Source organism: Benincasa hispida, unplaced genomic scaffold (assembly GCF_009727055.1).
Source record: "Benincasa hispida cultivar B227 unplaced genomic scaffold, ASM972705v1 Contig425, whole genome shotgun sequence".
Classification (NCBI taxonomy): domain Eukaryota; kingdom Viridiplantae; phylum Streptophyta; class Magnoliopsida; order Cucurbitales; family Cucurbitaceae; genus Benincasa; species Benincasa hispida.
The window spans coordinates 440,141-449,390 of record NW_024064845.1 but is presented as its reverse complement, the minus strand read 5'-3'; the positions used below and the strand labels follow the sequence as shown (position 1 = coordinate 449,390).

The window sequence follows — 9,250 nt, the reverse complement described above, 5'->3', positions numbered from 1 at the left end:
TCTGATACCTGTCTGATACTGATTCTTTGCCTTACATAAAGTATTTGTGCTTCATAGCTATCAATAATAGAAACTTATCATAAATAGACCCTAATTAACAATATATTTGAAGTCTAAAAGCAGGCAAGCAATAGTCTATCAACTAAACAACAAATAAACAAAAATGAAACTATAGGTTTTCTTTATTATCATGAAAAATAAATCCAACATGCTCCAAGTCTATCAGTGATAGGAACCTATCAATAGCAAACTCTAATCAACAACAAAAAGTAATAATATGAATAATAAACAACAGTGAAATTGTACATTTACTTATATTGCATGAAAATACATTAACATCCATTATGTACATCAGTGCTAGAAACTTATCACTGATAGACTCCAATCATCAATACCAAAGAAAAAAACAGTGAAGCTATGTATTTACTTACTAGTGAAAAAAAAAAAAAAAATTCAACATTCTTCAAGTTTATTGGTGACAGAAATCTATCACTAATAGACCCAAAAGAAAAATACATTTGAAGTTTATAGTACACAAACAATAATCAATCAACTAAAGAACAAAAAAGAAAAAAATAGTCATGAAACTATGTTTTTTCTTACCTTTGATTGTGATTCAGTTGTCAATTTCAGTGTTATTTTACAAGTATTGATTGATTCTCCCCTTCGATATTTGATGGATGAATGAAAACAAAAATGGATGTGCTGGAAGAAGATTTTCATCGACGACAGATGTTAAAATGAGACGGTAGGGTTTTTTCGATTGACAGATTTTAGGGTTTTGGCATTGATGTTTGAAGAAGATCGATGAGGTTAGATTTTTTCGAACAAAAAATAACAAAAAAAAGAAGAAACTAAACTACGGATGGATGAAACTTATTGAGGGATGTGAATCTTCAATCAAAGGAGATCTCAATCCATGCAGATCAAATATCAAAGAATATCGTTTTCAATTGTTTTACAAAGGGTTGAAAGAGGGCTGGAAGAAGATCATGGAAGAAATATATCGTGAGTCATGGGCTTATTACATTTCCATGGACTTTTTAGTCTTTTTGTATGGGCTGGACTCAAATTTGGCCATATTTGTAATATTTTTTTAGGTTAATGTAATATATACAATTACTTTGGCCCAAAAGGTTATGTTTGCAAGCAGTCCTTCGTTCTATTAGACCAAATATCCGTTTGGGCCTTATGGACTTTGATACCATAATTGATAGTATAAGGTACCATCTCAAAACCAATTGACAAAGAGAGATTCTGAATAATCCTCTTTTAAAAAATGTAATTATTGTTCAATTAAAATGCCAATTTTAACATAGTTTAGCATATGCACCTTTCGAAGAGATTAGACCTTTTAATTTATTCATATTTAAATCCTCCTACTATTTTTATTTCTACTTTTTAGAAACTTACTCTTTTACTCTATTTCAGAGAGTGAGGTATAAACAAGATCATATATAATATGTAAGGGATCTGACATTAAGTATCGGATCAGTTAATTACCATATAAATCTTTTAATAACAAAGTACTAATTCTCAATGAATATATATATTATTTTCCAAATTCTTGGAGCTCTATTCATTAGCCCAAATGATGAAATAAAGTGAGGCCCTTTTCTGCTTATCCAAACCGAGAACCCTGTCCTTTGCCCTAAGTCTTTTGGTTGGTAGAGAACTTGGTTGATAAGAGCCACGATTTTCCAGTTGATGCCTTACACGTGGTCGATCCCACTGCTCTTTGTCTGATGGAAAAATGAAAAGAAAGACTTCTTTCCGATTATTGTTTAATGTAAATTAATTTTTCTTTCTCTCTCTTGCTATTTGATTCTCTCGTTCTCTGCCTTCTGTGATCTTTTACTTTCTTCTAACCCTAATGCTTTCTTGTTTGATCTGTGCGACTGCTTTTAGTATATGATGGAGGAGTCTTGCAATCGGGTAGACGATGGCAAAAGGAAAAGGTAAACAATCGGTCGATCTTCTAGACGATATGAAGAAAAATGGTAAATGATCGAGCTATCTTGTAGACAATGAGAAGAAAGGGAAGAAAATACTTAACGATATACGTGGTTCGGCTATTAAAGCCTATGTCCACGGGAAGGAGAGAGTTTTATTAATGAAGCTAAGTCACAGACTCTTTTTCTTTACAGATCTTTCAAGTTTTTCTTGAAGCTATGTAGTTGTTGTATCTAAAATTTTGTAAATGATGAGTATTTATACTAATTTTTTATATAAGTAGTTACAATAACTAACTGTAAAGATTAAAGAAATGTGAAAAAGCTTCTTAAATGTTGAATGTATGAGCTTATAATCTTCAAATCTCCATCTTAAGCTCAACATGCAACCTCTTCTCCTTCTGGATTTAACATGCCTTCACCCTTTTTTCAGGAAGCAGAAACCCGATCTGACCAAGACAGTTAGCAAGCTGAAGTTTACTCACAGTTTGGTAAGCATGTCGGCTGCATTCTCGGTGGTATGAACTTTTAGCACCTCGACTTCTCCTTTCTCTATTCTGTCTCTGACAAAGTGATAATTGATATCTATATGTTTGGTCCTTGAATGATACTGAGGGTTTTTGGAGAGGTGAATGGCACTTTGGTTATCACGGGAGATTTTAACTACTGTTTGATTAATACCAAAGTCCTTCATCAATCCGTTTAACCATAGTGCTTCCTTTATTGCTTCTGATAAGGCCATGTACTCTGCTTCTGTGGTTGACAATGCTGTGATTGACTATAAATTTGCTTTCCAACGCAACAAGTTAAGACCAAATAAGAATAGATAACCTGTTAGAGATCTCCTTTTGTCTTGGTCACCTGCAAAATCTGAATCAATATATCCATATAGCTCTAAATTTGATTCATTAGTACTTTGATATGGTAATTTCGACTATTTAGACCAAATTAGATATCTTAAAATCCATTTTGTTGCTTCTCAATGTCTTTTTCCAGGGTTAGACATGTATCTAGTGACTAAACTAGTACTGTATGATAAGTCTAGTCTAGTAGATATCATTAAGTACATTAGACTCCCTACTGTTTGATTATATGAAATTGATTGCATTTGAGTCAAATGTTCTATGTCTGTTTCTTTTGGTGAGTTCTCAGAGGAAAGTTTAAAGTGTGTAGCAATAGGAATGGTGACTGGTTTTGCATTTTTCATATTGAATCTGTTTATTACCTTTTCACAATAGCTTAGTTGACTTATGGTTAGGGTTCAGGATGTTCTGTCCCTTTGAATTTCTATCCCAAGGATCTTTCTAGACTGACCCAAGTCCTTCATGTTAAATTCTCTCTTTATGAGATTTTTGACATGAGTTAAATCCTCCTTAGATTTTCCTGCTAGTAACATATCATCAACATAAAGTAATAAGTAGACTTTGTCCTTATAGGTAGTAAAGTTGATATAAGAACAAATATCATAGGAACTTCTTTGAAAACCTATACTCTCTATGTAGTCATTAAACCTTCTGTACCAGCATCTAGGGGATTGTTTTAGACCATATATTGACTTATTTAGGAGACAGTACAGGTCTTCCTTACCTTTTTCCTCAAACCCTTTAAGTTGAACCATATAGATAACCTCATCTAAGTTTCCATGTAGGAAAGCAGTTTTAACATCTAGTTGATCTAGTTCTAGGTTATACTGAGCAACTAGAGATAAAAGAAGTCTAATAGAGGTTTGTTTCACTACTGGTAAAAAGATTTCAGTATACTCTATTCCTTTTCTCTAAGTAAAACCTTTAGCCACTAACCTTGCCTTGTACCTAGGCTTTTCTTCTTTGGTAGAACCTTCTTTTAGTTTGTATATCCATTTAGAGGCTATAGGTTTACAACCTTTAGGAAGAGGAGCTAGGGTCCAGGTATTATTGACAGTGAGTGACTCCATCTCTTCACACATAGCTTGAATCCAAGACCTAGCATCAGGGCAGTTCACTGCCCTTCAAAAGTGGCTGGTTCTTGGTCATTAAGAGCTATTATGGCATTTAGAATTAGGTTCATATAGTTATTTTCAGTATACCTAGCTGGAGGAACTATCACTTTTCTTTGTCTATCCCTAGCTAAGGAATACTGACTTAGATCAGGCATAACTTCAGTATTCCCAGTGGTCTCATTTGAGGCATCCTCTTCTTCTTCTAAATCTATAGGAGGGTTTTGGTTAGTGGAAGAAACTTTAGGTGATGCCACCTCAATCCTAGTAGTATTAGGCTATTAGGAACTTCATAGGACGTCCTTTCCTTTTGCATAAACATTTCTTTTTCCCTGAAAGTGACAACTCTGCTTATAATAAACCTCCTTTCAATAGGATTCCACATTTTAAATCCTTTTACTCCCTTAGAAAACCCTACAAACATACACTTTACTACCCTAGATTTTGATTTCCCCTGATTTTGACGAATATAGCCAACACATCCAAATACCCTTAGGTTTTCTAGGTTAGGTAGATGTGTGGTCCATTTTTCTTCAGGAGTAAAAAAAAAATTAGGGAGGAATGTGGACACCTATTTAAGGTGTACACTATGTAGCTTGCAGCCTCTACCCAGTAATTTTCACTTAGTATTGCATTTGATAGGAGACATCTAACTCTTTCCATGACTGTCCTATTTAGTCTTTCAGCAACTCCATTTTGTTGAGGAGTGAATCTAACTGTCCTATGCCAAGTAATTCCTGTTTCTTTACAGAATTTATTAAACTCTTCACTACAAAATTCCAGTCCATTATCAGTTCTTAGGTATTTAATTCTTTAGAAGTTTGTTTCTCTATCATGAGTTTCCATTCCTTAAACCTATCAAACACTTGGTCTTTAGTTTTAAGGAAGTAAACCCAACTTTTCATAGAGAAATCATCAATAAAAGAAAGTAAATACTTTGAGCCACTTAGGCTTGGTGTAAAAGCTGGACCTCATAGGTTAGAGTGTATATAGTCTAGGATAGCTTTTATGGTATGTTGTGCTTTAGTGAAACTTTGCCTTGTGGCTTTCCCTAAAACACAGTGTTCACAAAAGGTTAGATCTTTTGAGAGACCTTTAGGGAGAATTCCTTGATTAGATAGGACTTCTAGGCCTTTAGCACTTATGTGAGATAACCTTTTGTGCCATACATCAGCCTCTGTGATCTCATTTGTTGTGGCTACATAAGCCCCTGTCCTCATCTCAACTCCTTTGACCACAAATAAGTCATTTATCTTTTCCCTAATTAATATTACTTTAGAGTCCTTTAGCACCTCAAGAGTTCCTCCTTTACCCCCTGTATTCACACCCTATAGCATCTAACATACCTAAGGGGATTAGATTTCTCTTAAGTAGTGGAACATATCTCACATTCCTAAGAAGTTTGATGGTTCCATCCTTAAGTTTCATGGAAACAGAGCCAATGCCTCCTATTTTACAGCCTTGATTGTTTCCCATATAAACCATCTCTCTTTCTATTTCCTTAAAGGTGTTAAACCAAGGTTTCATTGAGGTCATCTTAAAACCCAATCATGTTTTCCTAGAGGGTTTAAATGATTAGATTTGTCTAAAGTTGAGGCTAAAGCATTTGAATAGATGAAGGAACTTTCTACAACAGATGCTTCGGGCTGTTTGCCTTTTGCCTTTTGAATCCTTCTCTTTCTCTTGGTTCTTTCTCTTTAAAATAAAACAGTCTTTTTTTAGATGTCTTTTTTTTCTTACAGTACTTGCATTTTATTTTCTGTTTTTGATTTATTTTCTTCTGGGTTATGAGGTTTTCTATCTTTAGAGTGGTTTTGCTTGAAGTTTCCTTTTACAAACAGACCTTCACCACTAGGTTTATCCTTTTTATCAATCTGTAGCTCAAGTTCTCTAGTTCTTAGGGCTGAGATTATGGTGTCTGTGCTTATACTATCCCTTCCATACTTTAGAGCATTCTTAATTTCTTTATATGGTTCAGGCAAAGAGTTTAGAAGCACATAGGCCTCGTTTTCATCACCAAGTTTTTCTCCTAGAGTTTTAAATTCAGTATCTATCTTCTTGAACTCATCTAAGTTGTCAGTTAGAGTTTTAGATGAATTAATTTTAAATGTGAAGAATTTCTCCCTAAGATACATTTTGCTAGGAAGGTCTTTAGTAGCATACAACTCTTCTAGCTTAGTCCATATTCTATATGCAGTTTCTTGATCTAAAACTTGTCTAAGAACACTGTCACTAAGATTAAGAACTAACGTACCGTAGGCTGCCAACTCCCAGTTCTCCTTTTCTTGGGCTGTCACTGTGGCAGAGAGTGTTGATGGATCAAGGAGGGCTCTGTGGGCTTTTTGCTGGCCGAGTATCACCTTGATCTTGGCCTTCCACAGTCCGAAGTCTCCTTTTCCATCGAACTTCTCCACCTCGAACCTTGTTACTGGCATTTTGGATGAAAAAATTGTGTCTTGATTCTCCAAGAATTGAGATCTTGAATGTCTATTGCTCTGATACCACTTTGTTAGGTCTGCTTCTGTGAATTGATGAAACTATTACCCAAATGAGGAAATAAAGTGAGGCCCCTCTCTGCTGATCCAAACCGAGAACCCTGTTCTTTGTCCCAAGTCTTTTGATTGGTAGAGAACTTGGTTGATAAGAGCCCACGATTTTCCAGCTGATGCCTTACACGTGGTCAATCCCATTGCTCTTTGTCTGATGGAAAAATGAAAAGAAAGACTTCTTTCTGATGGGTGTTTAATGCAAATTAATTTTTCTTTCTCTCTCTTGCTCTCTGATTCTCTCGTTCTCCGCCTTCTGTGTTCTTTTACTTTCTTCTAACCCTAATGCTTTCTTGTTTGATATGTGCGACTGCTTTTAGTATACGATGGAGGATTCTTGCAATCGGGTAGACGATGGCAAAAGGAAAAGGTAGACGATCGGTCGATCTTCTAGACGATATGAAGAAAAATGGTAAATGATCGAGCTATCTTGTAGACGATGAGAAGAAAGGGAAGAAAATACTCAACGATGTACGTGGTTCGGCTATTAAAGCCTACGTCCACGGGAAGGAGAGAGTTTTATTAATGAAGCTAAGTCACAGACTCTTTTTCTTTACAGATCTTTCAAGTTCTTCTTGAAGCTATGTAGTTGTTGTATCTAAAATTTTGTAAATGATGAGTATTTATACTAATTTCGGATACAAGTAGTTACAATAACTAACTGTAAAGATTAAAGAAATGTGAAAAAGCTTCTTGAATGTTGAATGTATAAGCTTATAATCTTCATTTAGTTTGGTAAACAATGAAAGAATTTGATTGGTTAGGTAGGGTGGTGTGGAAATTGAACCTTTAATCTCTTGATCGAAGACATATCCCTTAATCAGTTAAAGTATATTTAAGTTTGAAATTGCATAATGTTATTCTATGATTTTTTTAAATTTAAATTGCATAATTAACGTCTATTCCACTATACGTAATTCATATACATGTTGGTTGATTGATTATTTATTAAGGAATTGGCATTTAAAGATGAATAGACATTGTAAAACACATATTTATGTTGTTCATTAATAGTGTGTGAACTATATTTGGAGAGGGAGAGAATAGTTTTATTATTAGAGAGAATAATATTAGATAATAGATCAGATGTGCCTATATTAGGATCAAAATAATAAATAATCTAAATAGATAGAAGAAAAATCAGATATTTTGTGTACGACAAATACAACTTTAATATATAAATGTCTTAAAACAAAATACAAATATCTTTATTCATAAACTCATTGTTGGTAAAACAACACGAGAGGTATTTGCAGCTATTGAAACATGACAAAACAAGAACTTTATTGGAGAGTCGAAGGGTCTAAAAGAGGAAACCAAGTTACAAATTCCGTCACGGTTTTTTTTTTTTGTAGGACTAACCAATAGAAGGAGTCCTAGTAACAGTGCAGGTTTCCTTATTGACCCAGACCCAAACCCTATCACACCTGAAGTCAAAAGACACACTTGAGCCCTCTTCAACAATGATAGCATTAACAGACGGATTCTCTTTCTCAATAATCTCCTCTGCATCTTTTCCCAGCTTACCCACTAATTCAGGCCATGAACTCTTTCCTGAATGAGTCAACCAAAATTAAGAACATTACTTAATTAATGTATCATTGAAAAAAAAAAAAAAAGTTATAAAGTCTAAAAGTGTGGAATGATCATTGTACCTTTGCATCTAGAGTACATTTTGGCTGTGATTTTGAGCTTTCTCTTGCTTTTTTTTTTCCTTTTTCTTTCTGCCTTTTAGTTTTTGTGATATCATATATGTATGGGGGGAAGTGGGTTCATATAGGGAAAGGCTTTGAATTGTTTGGTATTTTTATTTGACTTTTCTTGGTTATTTACTTCTTACACGTAAGAATCGAGAGGCTTAACCAATGTGACGTGTTCTATTTTGTTTTTTTTTCTCTTTTTTGCTTTTTTTGTTTTTATACAAAGAAACGAATTAGATCTTTATTAAAGCTTACGTGAGAAATATATGAAAATTGAGTTACTTGAAGGCATATCAATTAAGTGCAGTAGAAGAAGAGTTGTAATAAGAGAAGTGCCTTTGATTTAGAAGTCCAAGCAAAAGCATTACTAATGTTATCTTCTCATATATACTTGTTATATGCTTTTGCAGGCCGTCTTTCTCCGGTTATAGAAATCATAAAGTTAGCTAAAGCTGTGAACTAAACAACATTATCTCGTGAGTCTTTCCAAATGTTGGAATACTTTCAATCTGTTATCTGACATTCCAAATAATTATAAATCCAGTATATGTTGTGATTGTATTTATATTATTTATGCTATTTATAATTTTGGTCTTATCATTAGGGAAGTGCATACTATATAAACTTCTTAACCCTACCGACAACTCTAATTATGTAATTTGATACTTTTCTCTCTAATAATAAATTGTTCTCCTCTTCTGTCAGTGGACATGACTACTGTTAGTGAACCAAGTAAATCTCTGTGTTGATTCTCTACGATTTACGTTTTCTGTTTATCTTTGTTCGTCGATTTCTTAACAAAAAGAAAGTAATTTTTTTTCTTTCACATTGACTCACTATAACAATTTTGGCTTTAGATGTCCGTTATATATTGACATCATATATGTATGATGATAGATAACAAATCGACATCGTATCGTGTGTCACTATAGGATATGATGATAGATGATCTTTGATGGCAGTTTTGAACCGTCTTCAAAAATGATGATTTTTTATGATGTTAGTTAGGAACTAATATTGTATGGGTAAATGATATCAAATTTAAACTGACATTGTGTAGTCGGTATTGCGATGTCA

At 33.9% G+C, this 9,250-nt stretch overlaps 1 long non-coding RNA gene across 1 annotated transcript; it reads right to left on the bottom strand.

The window, feature by feature from the left end:
* Window positions 1–7,657: 7,657 nt before the first annotated feature.
* LOC120069489 lies at window positions 7,658–8,221 on the bottom strand. Its single transcript, XR_005479556.1, has 2 exons — window positions 8,129–8,221; window positions 7,658–8,027 (listed from the first exon to the last, which is right to left on the bottom strand). It is a non-coding gene; the product is annotated as an uncharacterized LOC120069489 (long non-coding RNA).
* Between the last annotated feature and the right edge of the window lie 1,029 nt (window positions 8,222–9,250).